This window comes from Lepidochelys olivacea (genome assembly GCF_965140295.1).
Source record: "Lepidochelys olivacea isolate rLepOli2 genome assembly, chromosome: 5".
In the NCBI taxonomy this organism is placed as follows: Eukaryota; Metazoa; Chordata; order Testudines; family Cheloniidae; genus Lepidochelys; species Lepidochelys olivacea.
Window position 1 is genome coordinate 75,742,078 of NC_140415.1, and position 23,095 is coordinate 75,765,172.

General features: G+C 42.9%; 1 long non-coding RNA gene across 10 annotated transcripts in view; it reads right to left on the minus strand.

Moving 5' to 3' along the window:
* Positions 1-7,276: 7,276 nt before the first annotated feature.
* Positions 7,277-23,095, minus strand: part of LOC311521381 — a 161,068-nt gene continuing 145,249 nt past the window's right edge. For 3 of the 10 annotated variants that reach the window (XR_014711869.1, XR_014711870.1, XR_014711871.1), the window contains 3 exons: positions 13,884-14,079; positions 12,168-12,270; positions 7,277-8,211 (listed from right to left, as the gene is read on the minus strand). This is a non-coding gene — a long non-coding RNA (uncharacterized lncRNA). The remainder of the gene's footprint in view (positions 8,212-12,167; positions 12,271-13,883; positions 14,080-23,095) is intronic. The other 7 variants (XR_014711874.1, XR_014711875.1, XR_014711876.1 and 4 more) reach the window with 4 other exon arrangements.

Genomic DNA, 23,095 nt, shown 5'->3' on the forward strand with positions numbered 1-23,095 from the left:
TATAATAGTCACTTGAGATCCAGTGTCAAGCACTGCTTTACACTCCACCCCTTCATTCCTCACCGTGACCTCTGCTCGAGGCCCTATCAGTCCTGCGGGGATCCCAGCTGGACAGTCTTTTCTGGGGGAATCTTCAAATCCTGCAGACCTGGGGGGTCCCCGTCCCCAGACCCTCTGGCAGCTACCGGATCTCTCCCAACTGATCCTCAGCTTTCCATACACTAAGGAGGGGTTTTCTTCATTACAGCACTTGGCAGCACTGTGTCCATCCTGACCACATCGGTAGCAGAAGAACTGACCTTTCCCCCTTCGCCTGGGTGGGATGGTGGCTCTAAGTGCGGGCTTCTCAATCACCACAGTTTGAGGCTTCTTATTCCTGGAAGTCTTAACTCAGTCAACGGTACTTTACAGCTCAGCTATGCGTTCCGTCAGGACCTGCATTTGTTGGGCAAGTTCCTCTCTGGTGCTCACCATCAGTACACTGGCCGTTTGCAGTGGTGTTGTGCTGGCTGGATCCGATGTTTGGTCTTCCCAAAATTCACTGGCACCCTGCCTTTCTTTCTCCTCTCTGACCTCTTTTATCAGCTGGGAGTAACTTGGGGGATGTTCCCATCATTCTCTTAGCTGGAGATGAAATAGAATCGGGTTCTGATACTGAGTTCCTCTTACAATTTGAGCCAGTCTGGTCTGATCCATCTGCTCAGCAGTCACTGCTCCCCTCATGACAGCTCTCTGAAGCAGTCTCTCCAGTCTCTGTATGTAGGCTGAAGCCTTCTCGCCCTTTTGTTGTCGGGAATTAAGGAACTTACAGTAGCTGTCTTCAGGGCCCTCTACGCTCCCAAAGTTGTGTTCAAGGGCCACTAGGCAGTCCTTCACACTGACCCCAGGGTCAATGAGCTTCAGGGTGCGAATCACATCTAATGCTGGGCCGCCAAGGCTCTCTATGAGGCATCTTCGCTTTTCTGCATCTGGTACGGCCCACTCTTGCAGCATTTCAGTGGTATGCTCTAACCAGGGTTCAAACTCCTCCTCCCCAGCAAATAATCTTAACTTACGACAAGAGTTTGACACAGCATGGGACAGCACAACCTTTTCCAATGTGTGCCCCAGAGCTTTTGTCCAATCCTCAGCCGAGGCTGCAGTCTCTGAGCTAGAAGCTGCTGAGCCAGGGCCCAACAAACCTGACATATTAGCCATTATACAAACAGTAATTGCCTCAAAATATAAGCACAAACAAAAAAAAATATAAATTGTTTCCCAATGTAGTGGATCACTCAACAGGTGCTTGCAAGGGGTACTGACCCAGGCATCCTGGACAAGCCCCCAAAAATGTAACCCTTCTGCCCGTCAGAGTTGGCAGTAACAAGGGCCGGGTTCAATATCTAGGGGATCCCTTCCAATAACACAATGCAAACCGGCTCAAGCCCCCACCCAGTGACCTGGAACAAATATATACCACCCCCGCTGGGCGCCTCCAAGAGGCAATACTTCCCCTCTCGCAAGTACATAGTCTGAGTGTAGCAAAAAGCCTTTTAATAACAGAGAGAAACAAGGTGGCATTATATTGGGGAAACACCACCAACAGGATTCATAACACAACCCATGAGCAAAAAACCCACCCCAAGCAAATTGGGGCATACCGCTTTCCCTTTGGTTCTTGAGTCCAGCAACCCCAAATCACGCAAAGTCCCAAAAGTCCAATGACCCAAAAGTCTCTGTTCCTGGTCAGGGCAGTCCCAGAGTTCGAAAGTTTATCTGTGGAGCTTTACCTCCCAACCTGGGTGGAGATGGGACGGGGGTAAGAGGCACCTTACATGATCTGAAGCTGACCGCCCCACAGCTCCATAGGCCTCCGCTCCGTCAGCTGCCCCACTAACTCCTTCGCTCAGCTCCGCTCCGTGGCCCACAAGCAGCTCCCGCCGTCCCACGAACTGCTCCATCAGCCGGTCCACAAACTGCTCCGCGTCCCACCAGCAGCTCCCGCCGTCCTACGCACTGCTCCACCAGCCTGTCCACAAGGCACTCCAGCCGTCCCGCAAACTGCTCCACAATATATCTTCAGGCTCCCCCACTACTTAACACAACACTCAGTGATTTCAGCTCTTAGTCAGTTCAGCTCTTTGGTGAATTCAGCTTGTAGTAGGGGAGCCTCAGTGCTGGTGCACTATTAGCCCAAAGTGAGCTCAGCAGCCTGTAACTAGACTCCTAATGGAATCAAAATGAGCTCTGATATTCCACAGTGGAGAGAGGAGAAAGTGCAATTAGCATGTAAGGCCCTTACCAAGGGGCCCATACCACCAAATATTAATACTTGTCCCCAGCCTCTCTCAATTCACAGAGTTTTAAAACCCATGACCCTTGCCTAGTGAGTGCTACTTAGTTGATGGTGAGTCCCTCCATCATAACAAAAGGCCAAGTACAGTTCCAAGCACAGTTCCCATAATCAGCATAATAACAATTTATTCTTCCTGCCCCAATAACAGAGACACTGGGGATCCCACAGCAGCCAAAGTGACCATTTGGGCAGCTATGGCCTCATTCTAGGCGGGGTGGGTGTGCCCATGCAAATGAGATCGGCCCCTGAAGTTCTTTTTCACAACTTGCCACACCTCACCACCATATGTCAGGGTGGAGCTCATCCTGACACTGCTTACAATTGTTATTCCCATGAAAAGTGCCAAACTGCAAAATATCTGAGAACATGACATGGATTCTTTTTGCTCTAAAGCTTTTTTCCAATGACGACTAGCTGAAGCATAATATCACTGTATATGTGAAAGCAAATTATCCTGTATAGCACAATGAGCAGGGTTAGACAGTCCAGAGAGCTCTTCTGCCAAATGTCATCCAGACCAACACGAGCATTGCAGCTCATTGGCTTCACGCTATGTATCCATCAAATTTAGCCATAAAGAATTGCCTGTGAAACCAAACATAATTATGAGTTATGTGTTAGCTTGTTTAAAATTGTATGAATAATATTTTGTGCCAATAAATTTCAGCCTACTGTTTTCTTGCAAACTCTTTAGCCTACATGTTCATTTGAAAGATTGATATTCATTATTCCTATTTGCTCTACTTGACTGGGCACCTAAGCCATATGGTGTTATTTGTATTCCCTGATTGGATATCCTAACTTCTATAAAAATAAATATAAGCAGTGCCTGGAAAATTTATCTGGGCTTTGACACTTCAGAGAGAGTGTGGAACACATTTGTGGGAACAAACAGGGGAGAGATTGAGATAAAGAGAAGAGGAAATCAGATATCAAGAATTTTAGGACATTTTAAGGTTTTTTATTTCTCTTTTTTTAGAAGAAATCATTATTTTTGTCTAAATACCTGATCCTAGTTTTAAAATACATAGGTTCTGTCCTGACTGAAAGAGACACATGCGTCATACACTTAATGTTCTGAACAATCAACATTCTCTTTTTATAGTTTCACCAGTCGTACATGCCTGCACATGAACAGCAATGTATCGATTTTCTGTTTTGTGGAAAATGTCATGGTTTTGACAGTTTTGCTGTTACAAAATAGAATGAAAACAAAAAAATTTGAAACCATCTCTGAAACAAAGTTCCTGAAAAAAATCATTTTGGGTCAATCAAAATATTTGATTTTTTTAAATGAAATTTAATTTGAATTTCACCCTTTATTTTATATTATATACAATTTTAAAAAGTAAAATGAAAATTTGTTTTGAAATGGTAAAACAAAATATTCCACTCCCAGAAGCTGAAAACCTTATTCGAATGCTCATTTCCTTTTAACAAATCAGCATTTTCTGATAGAAAATGCCTCCATTGGAAAATCTGAGACCAGCTCTATTAATTGCCTCAATGCCAGGGCTCTGGTATGATTGCGTTGAGGAACTGCTGTGCTAAATGGCCTATATCATATGCAATATTTATTATTATATGGATAAATACTACTGTGGAACAACATTATTAAGGTTGCAAAGTCAAGCACTTAAAGTTAGGGAATGCTGAAATTAAGGTTGCTAGTACTCATAACTTGGCCAGGTTTGGGCATATTTTCACAGAGCAAGAAAAATACATCCCTGACACAAAGGCCACACCATGTCAAATCCTTTCTCCAAAGCATGGGGGAGCTAGAATTTCCCCCCAAAGGTCACCAGAACTTTTTAACATGTGTAAAACAATGTATTTTAACCTGGCCCCATTCTCAGAAAAATCTGAGTTGGAAAACCTTAATTTTCCAAAAATTATTCAGCTTGAGACAGACAGCATGTAAAATGCTCAGCCCCAAATAGTTAGAGTTTGGCAAAGTTATAAGCAACTGAAAACAGGTCTTATAATGGGAAGTGTCAGGCAATATTAATAACTAGCATTGCTACCAGGCCCTCCTATAGTATCTTCCAAATCCATAAACTGAATTCACTGGTCTTCCATGTTCTATTATTACTCACTACACTTGCCATGCTAAACAATGTATGTGCATGCTCAGTGCTAGTCTCAAATACCATCATTTGCAGGAACAAAAGCAACTCATTAAATATTGGTGCGATTAACACACACTGCATAAATATTTGGAGAACAGTGAAGAAAACATCTGTTGCCAAAGCTATCCCACATGGTAGTCTCATATAGTGATATAAAATTAAATGGGTATTTATTGTGACAAACTCTGGATCTTTCATTTGTTAATGCTATCTGGTACACTAGTCCACCATTCAGTTTCATGAATGGTTTTCCTGGTTTGGATGCACCCGTCTGATGTATTTCCAGGACCGAGACAATCCTTACATTATTACCACATGAGCAATAGGTTTCATCTGGTTTACTGGTTGATTTATCTGGTGCAGTTTTTTTCTGAATTATATACATTCTGTATAGCATTCACACTATCCAGCCTTCTAAGCTCTTCTGCTTTTTTTACTCTTTTAGAGCATATGGCTGTTGGAAAAATTTAAGAGTAGCAATTTTCTTCACTTTCAATATAACCTGCATGCCATGAACTATCCATACAATACACAGTTTGTCAGATATGGTATTTGAGAGCAAATTTTCAAGGTTACTTTTCTTATATACAGATTTAACCTTCTGACAATTTATGTGGGAAAATGACACCCACTTTCTGCCAAACAGGGCCAATGCTAACCCCTTAGTCTGCAGACCATGGCAATTTTACAACCCCTAGTATTCCCACAACTATTTGATCTCCAAATATTTTAGCTTGATATCTGGGTATCAAAGTGGTAATTCTTTAAAACTTAGAATATGGTGTGCTCTACCTAATAATGGAGAGATTATCTCATGGACCTCAAGAAGGTAGGGACCACATTCATGATAGCATAACTTCCCTGTGGCAACTACAGCAATCTTACATAGAAAAGTAATATTAGGAGAGTATTGATTTAAGTTGTCTGCAGCCCAAAGTGTTTTGAAACAAGTTAATCACAACTGTCTATTTTTGCTCTTCCTGTGGTCTCTGCCTGTTTTGTTTGAACTGGAAAGGTGGAGAAGAGTGAGCATCCAGTTCTCCATGATCAGCCAGCAAGTCCTCTGTGGACTGGCCCAGAAAGCACACTTTGTGAATTTATACCTTAAACTTTTCCTTACTGTTTGTTTTCAGGTGGCAATAGTACTGATACATCTATGTCCAGTTCCATAATCATTAATTGGGTCTCTTTCAGCTTCATTAAGAGTTTCCAGATGTGATTCTATAGTAAATTAAGGGCCAGATCCTTAGCTGCTGGACATCAGTTTAGCTTCACTGAAGTCCAAGATACAGCAATAATTGCAATTTCAATGTGAACTCTTTATATAGTTCTAGAGCAGTTCACACCAAACATTTTACAGTGTTGATAATATACTTACATTAGTAAAGCAAAGCACAACAAGAAGGTTCTAGAAACAATTTTGAAGCAATTGAGGGTGATTGAGGAGAAGTAGGAGATGAGGAACTAACTACCCTTTCCTAGTTTGGTAGATTCTCAACTATAGGCCAAAATCATGTTGTTCCCTCCAGCTCCTGTGAACAAGGAAGCAATTTTGTTGTGGTTCCCCTCCACAGAGGAACAGGTAATAGAGAGCACCCCAGCATGAAACAGCATGGTTTAGCTGGGGATTGGTCCTGCTCTGGACAGGGGGTTGGACTAGATGACCTCCAGAGGTCCCTTCTAACACTGATATTCTGTGATTCTATGAGAGCACTTAATCTATGACACCATACAGATGGGAGTTAAGGCTGAATAGGAGCTTGGTCTATCACCACAGAGATTCACTGATCCACCCTCTATAAAGGGGAAGCCAATGCTCTTGGCCAGATAAGAAAGCTTCCTCTAAAGGAAGAAGTCAAAATCAATTCCTAAGGGGGAACACTGAGTCTATGTATTTTGTCAAGTAGTTCTGGCTCATATAAAAATTAAATTTGAGGACTGGGATACCATGTTTTAAAAATTCCTAATGCTCCTTATAGGGCTACTTGCGAATCATTAGCCTAGGACTGACTAAAAGGCCAGAGCAGCTTGCAACTAGTCCTCCAAAGGAAGATAAACTCCATCTCCATAGCCACCACTAGCGTTTGCAAAGACTGCTCTAACTGTACCCCATGGATGTTATGATGAGGACTGCAGAGTAGGTTCTGATAAATGATAAGTGCAGGGAGCTGGTGAGTGCAGTTTTTTTCCAGAGAATGAAGAACAAAAAGTAGCAGTGCAATAAAACAAAGTCGTCTTTTTGCGGTTCAGGTGCTCTACTTACTTCATTACTCCTGGGGAAACTGAAAAGCTCTTAAAAATAGAAGGTGGGCAATCTCCTCTTTTCTTTCTAGCTGTGATACTCTACATGAATTCTTTATAATTGAACAGAGTAATTCATTTATAATTCATTGTCTACATCATTCATTTATAATGTAACATTTACTTCACCACAGCAGTTTCATAGTACAAATTTGTCTCAGATTAAAAGTGCACTTTTAATTTGTCTCGTGTAAAGCTACTAAGATCTATGGCATTCCTTTATCAAAGGAATTTGCTGGGTTTTTCCACATAGGCCCACTTCATGCCCTGTGTAATGTTCTTCTTTTTTTGTTGTCATTATCTCTGCAGCTGGCAGATAAAATGGTGCAGCTTAAAGGAGTTTGAGTCCAAAATCAATGGTAAGTATTCAGCACGGCATTTTTCTCTCCTACACAGGCAGACCAGAGTTTGTAATCAGCAGCACCTTCCTCTTTTTATCCTTCAAGCTTTGCCCCAAGATCCATGTTTTTTAAATTAATACCAAGCACTTGTATTAAAAATAAGACAAAATAAAATCATTCTGCGATTGCTGTAGTTTTTCTCTTTCATGCCCAGAGCTGGAGAATTGTGTGGAAAGTGATCCATCGTCCTCTGAACTGCAGAGTTCTCCACTTCCCTAGAAGTGTTACAGCAGAAATACTCTTTGCACACATGGATACTAATAACATATGTGTATTCCCACATGACCGAATTCACACTTGCATATCTGGGTAGGCGTCACCCCACAGGTCCTTAGCTGCTCTTCTCCCTACACCCTTCGTAACTGTAACCCTTCTGCCAGGCCAAGTTGATAGCAGCAAGGGCCGGGTTCAGTACACAGGGGCTCCCTCTCATCAAAGCAAATGCAAAACTGGCTCGAGCCCCCACCCGGTGACCTGGGAAAATCTTACACACCCCCGGGGCGCCTCAAAGAGGCAATACTTCCCACTTGCAAGCACAGAGTCTCGGTGTAGCAGAGAATCTTTAATAACATGAGGTAAACGACATCAGCATTAAATTGGGGAAACACCACAACTAGTGTTCATTAACCAAACCATGAGCAAAGATCCACCACAGCAAATTGGGCCACATCCTTTCCCTCGGGTTCTTGAGTCCCAGAACCCAAACGTCTCTTGAGTCCAGCAATCCACAAATCACCCAAACTCCAAAAAGTCCAGCCCCAGAGTTCAAAAGTTCATCTGTAGAGTGTTACTCCCCAGTCTGGCTAAAAATGTTCCTGTGTGGGGGGGAAGAAGTAAGGGGCACCTTACGCAACCTGAAGCTGACTGCCCCACAGGGCTCCGCTCTGCTGTCTCACAAACGGCTCCGCTCTGCTCTGCTCTCTCACGAACGGCTCCATGACATCAGGGCACAGCACTGCATTGTGCAGCTCTTCCAAATGTCCAAACCCTCCAGCTGTTTTCTTCCATCCCCAAAGATTTCTCCAGTGAGATTACAGTAGTCCCTCTGCACAACAGAGATTAAGGGATCAGGATGCAGAGGCATGATAAATAGGATCTGACTACAGAGCAGCTGTGGAGCTCTTCCGTGCCAGCTTCCATGCCATCCTGACCATCCAGGGAACAGTACTGAGCTCCGCTGCATGGGGATGAGAAGCCTGTGCACCCTGACTCTCCAATACAGATTTACAATGAAGATTTACAAGCCAGAATTAAGATACCAGTAATGACAAAAACTGAGCTTTCCCCCTATTTTAAGTGCTTATGCAGTCTATATAATCAGTGTCCATGCACTTCTGTCTGGTCCTGTTATCCATGAAATATAAATAGCAGCAAATGACAGAAAGACAGTTAAATGGCAACAGCAACTGGGACATGATGGCATGTCCACTTTCTTCTTGCAGGCTTTTGCTTGAGTGGTGGGAGTACTGTTTGGATGAGAAATTTATTTGGGGGAGAAGGTCTCTTCTGTTTAAAGATGCAGGGGGTGTGTTTCCTTCTGGATTTTATTCATGTGCCCATGTTTTTTATGATTAGGTGCATTTTATACTTTACTTAGGAAACTAATTAATTTGATAAGTAAACTGCTGGTGCACATAAGATGAATCATTTAAGGGGTAGCACATAGTCAAAGCAAGTTTCACCATTCCTGGCTATATTTTTACAGGGACTGGCAGGTTGGGAGAACACATTATTATTAGAGATAGACTTACCAGTATTTTATTGTTTACTCAGAAGTCCCTCATACATTATAGCATGCCAGTATGTGTGTTACATGTTCCATAGTACGGAGTGTACTATACAGTGGGTCAGAGTTTGCAGGCCTTCCTCTGATAGAACTCCCATTGAAATATTATTTAGCTTGCCAGATCTTTAGAACAGGGACATAGGATGGAATGTTTCCCTGCATCAGTGTAGAGTTCCAATAAAGGGGTTGGGGAACAGGGTGGAGCAGCTTGTTCCCTGCTAATCCTTGGAATGCTGGGCTATCTTAACATGTGCCTGACTGCCCATAGCTCTTATGGGTTTTGTGGCAGAGGAGGAGTTGTAAGCATATGAGAGCCATGACCACATCCTCTTTGATTCCAGAATGTATCTCACTGTTCCTGAGATGCCCATGGTGGGGAAGGCTTTCTGTGATGGGGCTATTCCCTGAGGGGATTGCGGGATGAAGTTGTCTGGCAACCATCTATACTGGCTGGTGCAAAGTGACTGCAGGACAGCCACGAACAGGCCAACTGTTTCTATCGTCTTACATGTCTTATACTGACAGTGCTGTGTAAGAAATAAATAAGCAATAATGATGACTGCAGACTCAGGCTCCGTTCTGAGTCAATATCAAAAAGATTTTAAGTGGCTAAGCATGCAAAATTACAGGTTTCAGAGTAACAGCCGTGTTAGTCTGTATTCGCAAAAAGAAAAGGAGTACTTGTGGCACCTTAGAGACTAACCAATTTATTTGAGCATGAGCTTTCGTGAGCTATAGCTCACTTCATCGGATGCATACTGTGGAAACTGCAGAAGACATTATATACACAGAGACCATGAAACAATACCTCCTCCCATCCCACTCTCCTGCTGGTAATAGCTTATCTAAAGTGATCATCAAGTTGGGCCATTTCCAGCACAAATTCAGGTTTTCTCACCCTCCGCGCCCCCCCCCACACACACACACACAAACTCACTCTCCTGCTGGTAATAGCCCATCCAAAGTGACCACTCTCTTTAAAATGTGTATGATAATCAAGGTGGGCCATTTCCAGCACAAATCCAGGTTTTCTCACCCCCTCACCCCCCTCCAAAAACCACACACACAAACTCACTCTCCTGCTGGTAATAGCCTATTTCCCCTTGTTTTTTTCTACCCCCCCCCCCCAACGTTCTGGTTAAACTTGGATTTATGCTGGAAATGGCCCACCTTGATTATCATGCACATTGTAAGGAGAGTGGTCAGTTTGGATGAGCTATTGCCAGCATGAGAGTGAGTTTGTGTGTTGGGGGGGGGGGTGAGAAAACCTGGATTTGTGCTGGAAATGGCCCACCTTGATTATCATACACATTTTAAAGAGAGTGGTCACTTTGGATGGGCTATTACCAGCAGGAGAGTGAGTTTGTGGGGGGGGGGCGGGGCACGGAGGGTGAGAAAACCTGAATTTGTGCTGGAAATGGCCCAACTTGATGATCACTTTAGATAAGCTATTACCAGCAGAAGAGTGGGGTGGGAGGAGGTATTGTTTCATGGTCTTTGTGTATATAATGTCTTCTGCAGTTTCCACAGTATGCATCTGATGAAGTGAGCTGTAGCTCACGAAAGCTCATGCTCAAATAAATTGGTTAGTCTCTAAGGTGCCACAAGTACTCCTTTTCTTTAAGCATGCAAAGTTTCTTTTCAAACCACATCTGAAAACTTCCAACTTCTTAAGTCTTCAAAATAGGGCTAGAAACATCACAAGACCAGATATTTCCAGGTTCCAATTGGCCTGACATATTACAAGAACATGCTTTCTCTTTGTATTTCAGGTCTTCCACTTCATTGACACACCTAGATCTGATCAGTTACTAAAGGAAATGGGAGAATTCAGATTTTTTAAAAAATACAGCATGTAGCTTCCTTTTCATACAAACCGCCACCTAATTTGCCATTCAGTATCAATTTAAAATGAAATGTTAAGTCTAAACATAACTACCATAGGTATTACACTTAAAAATTACAATGTAAAAATATCTCCTTTGTACTCCACAGGCCTGTTCCCTGTTAATATTCAGAGTCGTATCTACTTATCCCATTGACATAAATAAGTTTATATTTCGTTTTTACTTCCATTAGCCACATGGAGCAAACTATGAAAGAATTAGGTGGATTTGTTCTTCCTTTTATAGTATCAAACACATTGATTTACTAAATTCCAATCAGTCACATATCTCAAATCCCTGGTTGAGTTTGCAGGACAGGCCGTCAAAAAAAACATATTTCATTTGAAAACAGAGCACATTAGTATGGAAATCACTTTAGAGGCAATAAATGTAGAATGCACTCTATACTGTTTTTACAGAGCCACTTTTCAGAGCAGAACCTCATTTTCTACTGGCTCATCCAGTGTTTACTAATGCAAAACTGCAGCTGAATAGAAATGATGGGCTTCTGGAGATCCAGAAAGAAAGAAGAAGTGAGATTAATGAGTTGTAATCAGAATTTGACTCATTTCAGGACATGCAGATAAAGCAAAAAGTACCAGCATCAATTTATTTTAGTTACTTACAGATGCATACTGAATCCCTAAGTTTTATTCTAACATCAAGTTTTATTCTAACACCAAGAATATTGATCATAATCTGGATATTAATTTTATATCTTGGAAAGAAACATGATTTGCAGGCAGAAATCTGTTAATAAAAACAAACACACACACATCTGCATTACTGCTTTTGGTGTCTGGTTTGCTTTGGTTTTGCAATATACTGTAAATGAGATTATCTATCATCAGTAGTATATTAAGCATTTATAAGTTGCCTAGCACACATCTTACCATGCAAGCATAGACTATGTTGCCACTGTTTCCCTGCCACTTCTTTCTGAAATGTAGCAACACTAGAGTAATACTTTTTCATGTAAAGTATTTATGCAAAGAGCTACGAAACTTCTGGAGAGGGGTGATACAGCACAATTAATTGAAAAGCTCTAGGAAAGATCCTATGAAGTCATGCCCCCAGACTCTGCCAGTGCTCAATGCTTCTCTTGCTCAAAAAAACAATGTTTTTTTAAAAATGGGATACAGATTTTAAAGCTGAGTCTGTGTAGCCTCTACTCAAAAGCTTGATGACACACTCCTAGCCTAATTTCCAGTTACAGCCTCAGCATTTACTAAGAAAGACTCAGTGTCACCTTGAATTCCCAACTGTTGTCTGAGCTGCACTGGAATCAGAGAGGAAAAATATCATTTTTTGTCATCTGAGAAATATTACCTGACTGGAATCCTTGCCTTCTCCTGCTGACTTTACTTGTTCATGCTTTTGTCACCTCATGTACTGATTATCACCCATACCAGATGGTGTACCTGAACTTGTCCTGAAAAAAAATATTAAATGGTTCAAAATGCCGAGACAAGGTTAGTTACCAACACAAAGTATTATCATATTTCACCCATTTCTTGTGAACCATTACACTGATTTCCCATAAAATCCCAAATGATGTAAAAAAGATTGCCTTAACCTACAAGGTCCTTCATGGTTATAGCCACACTTATTTAACTGATCTTTATTCTCCTTATGTTCCACCTCATATTTTGTGGCCCTCTAGTATTCATTTACTAAATATCCCTAAATTCAGATTGGAAACAGGAAATTATCAAGGCCTTTATTAATTATACCCCTGGGGAATTGGCCTTCTCTGCCCAATACCATCAAATTTGCCTCCCTTTGTTCATTTTAAACGTAGTAATATCAGCACATTCGTCTTTCCATAAGCATTTCAATCAGCCTTCCTTAAACTCTTTAAAAAACAAACTTTCTTTGAACAGCACCTGCCCTGAGGGTTTTGTCAAGAAAGGCAATTATAAGCACATATGCAAGTTCTTTGGACCTGGAGAGAGAACCATATAACTTTACAGCACTACATAAAGGTTTTATAATAACGATTATTAATAGTGTATTGCTGTGTTGTAATCTCACTCCTACAACAAATAAGCACATTTATAAATAATCCTTGAATCCAATGGACATACAATGTATTTGTTGAAATAACATATGTTTATTTATTAAAGGTGAAATTCCCTTCTCTGGCATAAAACTGAAATAACTTGAGCTCTTTGTGGATGGAGTATGGAGGGTCTGGGAAGGTGAAATCCTCCTTTGGTTTAGGACCAGACTGTAGGGTCTCCACAATGTTCCCTCTAATTTTTGACAGGCCGTGTATGCAAAAAATTTCTTCTGTGCAAATTATTGTGCTTCTGTGCAAATTTTTGTGCACGCAGGGTTTAGGATCTGTGTGCACGCGCCCATGAGCACAGCTTAGGGGGAACAGTGGTCTCCACCCCCACCCCATACTCATTACTGCTATTCTATCCCCACTACAACAGTTAGTGGAGCACCAAGACCACTGTATCCACATACATATGGATCCATATCCTTGCTTTGCCTACCTCCATCAGAGTCATCTGCAACATTCCATGAGGTGCATAGAGTATGTGACTGCTAGTAGCAAATATCCTCAACTACCAGTGATAGGAGTCAGGGGGGAGCTGGGGGGGGGGGGCTCTGATTTACTATAGATAATTCTTTCCCAGGTGTCTGGCTGGTAGGTCTTGCCCACATGCTCAGGGTCTAACTGATCACTGGGATCAGGAAGGAATTTTCCCCCAGGTCAGATTGACAGAGAGCCTGGGATTTTTTGGGCCTTCCTTTGCAGCATGGGACACGGGTCACTTGCAAGATTAAACTAGCATACATGGTGGATTCTCTGTAACTTTAAGTCTTTAAATCATGATTTGAGGACTTCAGTAACTCAGCCAGAGGTTATGGGTGTATTACAAGAGTAGGCGGGTGAGGTTCTGTGGCCTGCAATTTGCAGAAGGTAAAACGAGATTATCATGATGGAGTCTTTTGTCCTTAAAGTCTCTGAGTCTATGCGATCCCCTCCCACAGATTATATAGCCCCAATCCAGCAAAGCACATGTGTAACACCTGAAGTCAATGGAGCTACTCCTATGCTGAAAGTAAAGTACATGGTTATGTGCTTGATTGAACTCAGGCTTATGTAGGTCCAAAGTGGAGTGATGAGGTTTGCTTTGGTCCTCTTCACTACATTTGAAATTCATCCTGGTTTAGTACAGGGAAGACACGTTGAAGCACAACCATCTCATTGCCAAGGAGGAGGGTTCTGTGAAGAACACAGAAAGAAAGAAAAAAGCCAAGAATGGTGGTAGCAGTATAACCATATTATTAAGGATACAATTTTGTCATGGAAATCACAGATTCTGTGACTTTAACAGACCTTAGTGACTTCTGGCTTCAGCCTCAGCCACACTCAACAGTAGGGCTCTGGCTCAGGCAGTCAGTCCCCCACGCTGCAATGGGGCTCAGACAGTCAGCCCCATGCCACAGGGCTGGGGCTCCCATGATTTATTGTTTATTGCCCAGGTCCTGCCTCTGGTTTTAAAAAAAGCCCCATGCCAAAATCTTAAACATTACACATTATACAAAGCATTAACATTCAGAATTGAATTAAACAGTGTATAGCTTTCTGTTCATCGCCAAGTTAGATTTTTTTTTCATAAGAACGGCCATACTGGGTCAGACCAAAGGTCCATCTAGCCCAGTATCCTGTCTTCTGACAGTGGCCAATGCCAAGTGCCCCAGAGGGAATGAACTGGTAATCATCAAGTGATCTATTCCCTTTCACTCATTCCCAGCTTCTGGCAAACGGAGGCTAGGGACACCATCCCTGCCCATCCTGGCTAATAGCCATTGATAGACCTATCCTCCATGAATTTATCTAGTTCTTTTTTGAATCCAGTTATAGTCATATGTTGTGGGTGTGGGGGTCCCAGCTTGCCAGAGAGGATCTAAAAGAAAAAGTGTACTCTCCTGGACAGTGTTGAGGAGTAAAACCATTCAAGGCATTAATACATTTTAAGGTGCACATGGAATCCCAACACATCTGAAAAGCATTGTGCTGATAAGTAATTCTTCATGCCCTCACCAGTCTTGAACAGAGCTGGGCAAGTAATTCACAACAAATAATTTTGTTAAGAATGTCATCCTATACCCTCTATGCAGATTGTCTGCAAACAGACCATAAAATTTGCACATTATGGTTTTACTTCAAAATATTCATAAATTCTTCCATGATTTTTTTTTTGTGGTGGGTGGGTTGTTTTTTGTTTGTTTGCCTGCAGATCATTCACAAACATTTCATTTGGGATATTTGCAATTCATGCTGTGTTGGTTAATTATTGACAGGTGGTATTTTTTCTGTTCGCTGATTAGATAACATGTTGTTACGTTTTCTGTACATAAAGACTAGCCATATTCATTCACAGTAACCTGTATCATAAATTAAGAAAACACCAATACCAGAATACAGGAACAATCTGTAAGCAAGAAGGCCACATACTGGTGGATGGCAGAATAGACCACAGGACTGAATTCTGGCTGGGGGTATCTAGAGATCAGTACTTAAATTACCCTCACGTGATGAGATGGAGTGGTATCCCAGGAATTAGACTAAGGGTATGTCTACACTACGAAATTAGGTCGAATTTATAGAAGTCGGTTTTTTTGAAATCGGTTTTATATATTCGAGTGTGTGTGTCCCCACAGAAAATGCTCTAAGTGCATTAAGTGCATTAACTCGGCGGAGCGCTTCCACAGTACCAAGGCAAGCGTCGACTTCTGGAGCGTTGCACTGTGGGTAGCTATCCCACAGTTCCCGCAGTCTCCGCTGCCCATTGGAATTCTGGGTTGATATCCCAATGCCTGATGGGGCTAAAACATTGTCGCGGGTGGTTCTGGGTACATATCGTCAGGACCCCGTTCCCACCCTCCCTCCCCCCGTGAAAGCAAGGGCAGACAATCATTTCGCGCCTTTTTTGTCTGCTGCCAGCCAAAGATGTAAAGGATAGATGGAGTGGGTCAGAACAAGAAATAGACCAGATTTGTTTTGGACTCATTTTCCTCCTCCCCTGTCTAGATCACACTGCAGTCAGTCACAGAGAAGGCGCAGCGAGGTTAATCTAGCCATGTATCAATCAGAGGCCAGGCTAACCTCCTTGTTCCAATAACAACGATAACTTTGGTGCACCATTTCTTATTGGAACCCTCCGTGCAGTCCTGCCTGAAATACTCCTTGATGTACAGGCACACCCTTTGTTGATTTTAGCTCCCTGAAGCCAACCCTGTAAGCCGTGTCGTCAGTCGCCCCTCCCTCCATCAGAGCAACGGCAGACAATCGTTCCGCGCCTTCTTTCTGTGCGGACGCCATACCAAGGCAAGCATGGAGGCCGCTGAGCTCATTTTGGCAATTAGGAGCACATCAACCACCACACGCATTATCCAGCAGTATATGCAGCACCAGAACATGGCAACGCGATACCGGGCGAGGAGGCGACGTCAGCGCGGTCCCGTGAGTGATCAGGACATGGACACAGATTTCTCTGAAAGCATGGGCCCTGCCAATGCATGCATCATGGTGCTAATGGGGCAGGTTCATGCTGTGGAACGCCGATTCTGGGCTCGGGAAACAAGCACAGACTGGTGGGACCGCATAGTGTTGCAGGTCTGGGACGATTCCCAGTGGCTGCGAAACTTTCGCATGCGTAAAGGCACTTTCATGGAACTTTGTGACTTGCTTTCCCCTGCCCTGAAGCGCATGAATACCAGGATGAGAGCAGCCCTCACAGTTGAGAAGCGACTGTCGATAGCCCTGTGGAAGCTTGCAACGCCAGACAGCTACCGGTCAGTTGGGAATCAATTTGGAGTGGGCAAATCTACTGTGGGGGCTGCTGTGATGCAAGTAGCTCACGCAATCAAAGATCTGCTGATATCAAGGGTAGTGACCCTGGGAAATGTGCAGGTCATAGTGGATGGCTTTGCTGCAATGGGATTCCCTAACTGTGGTGGGGCTATAGACGGAACCCATATCCCTATCTTGGCACCAGAGCACCAAGCCGGCGAGTACATAAACCGCAAGGGGTACTTTTCGATAGTGCTGCAAGCTCTGGTGGATCACAAGGGACGTTTCACCAACATCAACGTGGGATGGCCGGGAAAGGTGCATGACGCTCGCATCTTCAGGAACTCTGGTCTGTTTCAAAAGCTGCAGGAAGGGACTTTCTTCCCAGACCAGAAAATAACTGTTGGGGATGTTGAAATGCCTATATGTATCCTTGGGGACCCAGCCTACCCCTTAATGCCATGGCTCATGAAGCCGTACACAGGCAGCCTGGACAGTGGTCAGGAGCTGTTCAACTACAGGCTGAGCAAGTGCAGAATGGTGGTAGAATGTGCATTTGGACGTTTAAAGGCGCGCTGGCGCAGTTTACTGACTCGCTTAGACCTCAGCGAAACCAATATTCCCACTGTTATTACTGCTTGCTGTGTGCTCCACAATATCTGTGAGAGTAAGGGGGAGACGTTTATGGCGGGGTGGGAGATTGAGGCAAATCGCCTGGCTGCTGGTTACGCGCAGCCAGACACCAGGGCGGTTAGAAGAGCTCAGGAGGGCGCGGTACGCATCAGAGAAGCTTTGAAAACCAGTTTCATGACTGGCCAGGCTACAGTGTGAAAGTTCTGTTTGTTTCTCCTTGATGAAACCCCCCGCCCCTTGGTTCACTCTACTTCCCTGTAAGCTAACCACCCTCCCCTCCTCCCTTTAATCACCGCTTGCAGAGGCAATAAAGTCATTGCTGCTTCACAGTCATGCATTCGTTATTCATTCATCACACAAATAGGGAGATGACTACCAAGGTATCCCAGGAGAGGTGGTGGAGGAGGGAAGGAAAATGCCACACAGCACTTTAAGCACAGCACTTTAAAAGTTTACAACTTTAAAATTTATTGAATGACAGCCTTCTTTTTTTTGGGCAATCCTCTGTTGTGGAGTGGCTGGTTGGCCGGAGGCCCCCCCACCGCGTTCTTGGGCATCTGGGTGTGGAGGCTATGGAACTTGCGGAGGAGGGTGGTTGGTTACAGAGGGGCAGCAGTGGCAGTCTGTGCTCCAGCTGCCTTTGCTGCAGCTCAACCATACACTGGAGCATTCTGGTTTGGTCCTGCAGCAGCCTCAGCATTGAATCCTGCCTCCTCTCATCACGCTGCCGCCACATTTGAGCTTCAGCCCTGTCTTCAGCCCGCCACTTACTCTCTTCAGCCCTCCACCTCTCCTCCCGGTCATTTTGTGCTTTCCTGCACTCTGACATTATTTGCCTCCACGCATTCGTCTGTGCTCTGTCAGTGTGGGAGGACAGCATTAGCTCGGAGAACATTTCATCTCGAGTGCGTTTTTTTTTCTTTCTAAGCTTCACTAGCCTCTGGGAAGGAGAAGATCCTGTGATCATTGAAACACATCCAGCTGGTGGAGAAAAAAAAAGGGACAGCGGTATTTAAAAAGACACATTTTATAAAACAGTCGCTACACTCTTTCAGGGTAAACCTTGCTGTTAACATTACATACATAGCACATGTGCTTTCGTTACAAGGTCGCATTTTGCCTCCTCCCACCGCGTGACTACCCCCTCAACCCTCCCCCCTCCCCGTGGCTAACAGCGGGGAACATTTCTGTTCAGCCGCAGGCAAACAGCCCAGCAGGAATGGGCTATACTGAGTGTCCCTGAAGAAAAGCACCCTATTTCAACCAGGTGACCATGAATTATATCTCACTCTCCTGAGGATAACACAGAGAGAGAAAGAACGGATTTTGGTTGAATGCCAGCAAACATACACTGCAATGCTTTGTTCTACAGTGATTCCCGAGTATGTGTTACTGGCCTGGAGTGATAAAGTGTCCTACCATGAAGGACGAAATAAGGCTGCCCTCCCCAGAAACCTTTTGCAAAGGCTTTAGGACTACATCTAGGAGAACCGCAAATGCCAGGGCAAAGTAATCCTTTCACATGCTTGCTTTTAAACCATGTATAGCATTTTAAAAGGTACACTCACCAGAGGTCCCTTCTCTGCCTGCTGGGTCCAGGAGGCAGCCTTGGGTGGGTTCGGGGGGTACTGGCTCCAGGTCTAGGGTGAGAAACAGTTCCTGGCTGTCGGGAAAACCGGTTTCTCCGCTTGCTTGCTGTGAGCTATCTACAACCTCCTCCTCCTCCTCATCTTCTTCGTCCCCAAAACCTGCTTCCGTATTGCCTCCATCTCCATTGAAGGAGTCAAACAACATGGCTGGGGTAGTGGTGGCTGAACCCCCTAAAATGGCATGCAGCTCATCATAGAAGCGGCATGTTTGGGGCTCTGACCCAGAGCGGCTGTTCGCCTCTCTGGTTTTCTGGTAGGCTTGCCTCAGCTCCTTCAGTTTCACGCGGCACTGCTTCGGGTCCCTGTTATGGCCTCTGTCCTTCATGCCCTGGGAGATTTTCACAAAGGTTTTGGCATTTCGAAAACTGGAACGGAGTTCTGATAGCACGGATTCCTCTCCCCAAACAGCGATCAGATCCCGTACCTCCCGTTCGGTCCATGCTGGAGCTCTTTTGCGATTCTGGGACTCCATCATGGTCACCTGTGCTGATGAGCTCTGCATGGTCACCTGCAGCTTGCCACGCTGGCCAAACAGGAAATGAGATTCAAAAGTTCGTGGTTCTTTTCCTGTCTACCTGGCCAGTGCATCTGAGTTGAGAGTGCTGTCCAGAGCGGTCAGAATGGAGCACTCTGGGATAGCTCCCGGAGGCCAATACCATCGAATTGTGTCCACAGTACCCCAAATTCGAGCTGGGAACGTCGATTTAAGCGCTAATCCACTTGTCAGGGGTGGAGTAAGGAAATCGATTTTAAGAGCCCTTTAAGTCGAAATAAAGGGCTTCACTGTGTGGACGGGTGCAGGTTTAAATCGATTTAACGTTGCTAAATTCGACCTAAAGTCCTAGTGTAGACCAGGGCAAAGAAATACTCTATAGGACACAGTTACTCTTGTACCCATCTATTGGATTGCCCTCTAGTGGCTGAATTAGATCTACTACTTTGATCTTCTCTAACCTCTAAGACTTGTAGCTAGGACATTTGCACCTTCTCTTTCCTACCAGCCCAAGTAAAGAATTGTATTTTATGTACTAGGACTGTGTGACCGTTCATGGGAACCCACCAAGAGTCTGTGGAGCGTAATGGCTGGAGCTCCTACAGCACTTGTCTCCAAGCTTGTGGTGCATATAGCATGCCACCAGATGAACTGATGCACTTCAGCTCTCACAGGAACACCCTGGAGTCAGTTGGGTCAGTTCCAATACCTTATAAATAGTCCAGGAAGCATGCAATATTACTGTATTGGAGTATTGTATTAGAACTACAATTGAGCAAATACTTGATTTTTTTTTGTTTTTTTTGGGGGGTCAAACCAAAAAATTCAAGGGGGGAGGATTGGATTGGTTCGAACTTAAACAAAAAATTTTCAGTTTCTCACCAAAATGAAAAATTCAAAAAATAATTTGTTTGATTCAGTTTAAACCAAAACAATTTTTTGTCTGGTTTTTCATTTTGTTTCAGGTTGATTTTGGGTGTTTTTCACTCTTTTTCAAAATTAGCAACATTTCTAAATGAAACTCTATTTCAAGATGAAATGTTGAAACATTTACTACTTATTATTTGCCTAAACAAATTCACCCAGCTCTAATTATAGCAGAGTAGTGCTCTATGTAACAACATGTCTTGGTCTTGCCTGCATAGACAGACACACAGATATACAGAAGGTCAGACTAGAAGATCCTATATTCCCCACTGGCCTTAAAATGTATGGGTATGTCTACACTGCAAAAAAACACCTGCAGCTGCCCATGTCAGCTGGCTTGGGCTAACAGGGCTCAGGCTGCAGGGTTTTAAATGGAAGTGTAGACATTCAGGCTTGGGCTAGAGCCCAGCCTCTGGAACTGGAATGTCTACACTGCAATTTTATAACCCCTTAGCCCGAGCCCCACAAACTGAAGTCAGCTGGCATGGGCCAGCCGTAGGTGTTTTATTAAAGTGTAGATGTACCCTCTGAGGCCACAGGGAATACATTCTTTGCATCTCAGTCACAATATAGTTTTAAAAAAAAATTGCCAAAAGTATCTCAGCACTGAACTGGGGGATTTTTCTAATAGTTATTTTGGACATCTAGAGAACATTTTACACTTCATTTTCAGAAAGGCCAACTGTGAGAGTTTAACATTTGGATAGTGTCTCTTGAATGAAACCACATTATCTCACTTCAGTGTATAAACAATAAAGCAATAACATACCCAGTCACTTACAACACCTATGGGTTTGCATAGGACTGTGACATCCCATTTGTTTGGATAGAAGGAGCTTTCATACCTCAAGTAAGATTGGCAAAGTGCATAAGTACTGAGCATACCTCTAGGAACAAATGACATTATTTTAATTTAATGCTTTTAGACCAAAAGATGATTGTGGTCTAACAAACTTTTGAGATTGCACACCTGTAGCTTTGTATTTAGAATTCTGTCTTGTTGCTCAATACATATTTTTTATTGAGAAGTCCAGATGGTGACTATCCACTTGGATAAGTCAACTCACAAGAATTTTAAAATTCATTTTCAAATATAGTATGGACTATTTTGTTGTTGAAAAACAACTTGATTTCTGGTCTTTGTAAATAAAAGAATAAATAGACATGATGTAATTTTTTTAAATTGACCAAAATATGTATCAGTGTATCAGAATGGGTGCTGCTGGGTAATGTGTTGAACTTCCATCTTTCTCATGAGACTGGCCCCATTGGGTCCTTAATGTATACAATGCCCTTACTTAAGCAAAACTCTAATAGACTTCAGATGGATTTTTGGCTGAGTAGGGATATCAGGATTTGGCCAAATGACTAGTGGGATTACTCAGATAAAGCAGGTGAGCTGGATTTAGCCCATTCTGTACAGTGCCCTTAAAAATCAGTCCCTCTTCCTGGTACTTTCCACTTATACGTGATTTTGGCTTTGTACCTCTTTCTGCTGGATGAAATAATGAGGACTGCTGGTAACAGAACCTTCTGTAGACAGGAAGCTTGCAATCTTGGGCCCAATCCTAATATTCTAATTCTCTAACACAGATGTGGGACTTAAAAGCAGGAAGACAAGCTATGTTTTGTTTTAAATTGGACTTGGAATTAAAAAAAAAACTGCACAACTATTAGAGATACAACTTTAATACTTTAAGCTATAGGCTGGTAATTTTTATAATGGAATTTAATGGGATTAGAAGGAAAGTCTTGCAGATTTAATGAAATGTGTCCATTTAGAGTTCAATTTGATATAAAACATTTTAAATTGTACATTAAAAACATTGTCTTGCAACCACTAGGATAGTCATACTGCATAAAAATAAACACTGACTCTCAAAGTGCTCTTTTCTTGCTCATTAAATCGCAATTGTTTCAAGATGAAAATGCCAACCTGCAGAGCAAGGCTGGCTACCTCTTTTTTAATGGACCGATATTCTCTGCCATAAAATTCTTAATAAAAAAAGAAGAAAGAGGTTTATTCTGAAAGCTGAGAAACTGTTAATTGTGTGGAATTCAAAAAAAAATCATTATTCGTTTCGAAGTCAGCCAATTTATAATGGAACGGGCATGCAGAATGCGCACAGCAATCATTCTTTTGCTCTTGACAGTTGGTCCTTCATTTCTGTTTTTCAAGCCAAATCTATACCATTGATGTTTGTCACTTTTTGTCGCAATATTGAACTTTCTGATGCTTTAGTTTTTCCCAGACTGTTCATGTGAACAGAAGCCAGCGGCAACGCCCAGGTAACCGAATGATTTGGCAGGGCCACAAAAGGACCAGCCACAAATCTGACATTTATAAGCTAGTGATATTATCAAATGCACACTCATAGGAAAATTAAACTTGCTTTGTTCAGGGGCTGGTTTTGGGTTTGTTTCTGGTGGGGTTTTTTTGTTGTTGTTGCTGTTTTGTAAGGGGAGGTTCTTTGTTATACTTTTAAAATTTTATTTAGACCCCAAAGCAACCTGAAAAGCCAATAGGGTAAGTGAAACTGAAGTTTTCTGTTTATGCCTCTGTCTTTGTGAGATAAAGGTCAGCGATTTACTGTTTAAAAATTGGTTAATTAAATGTGATAATAATAATAATAATAGGCCTATTATATCTCCATAAATTATAAGAATATTTAAATGGTCTCTTTTCCCTTCCTCCTTGGGCTATTTTTACATTGCTATTATTTTAAGTCCTTTAACAAAA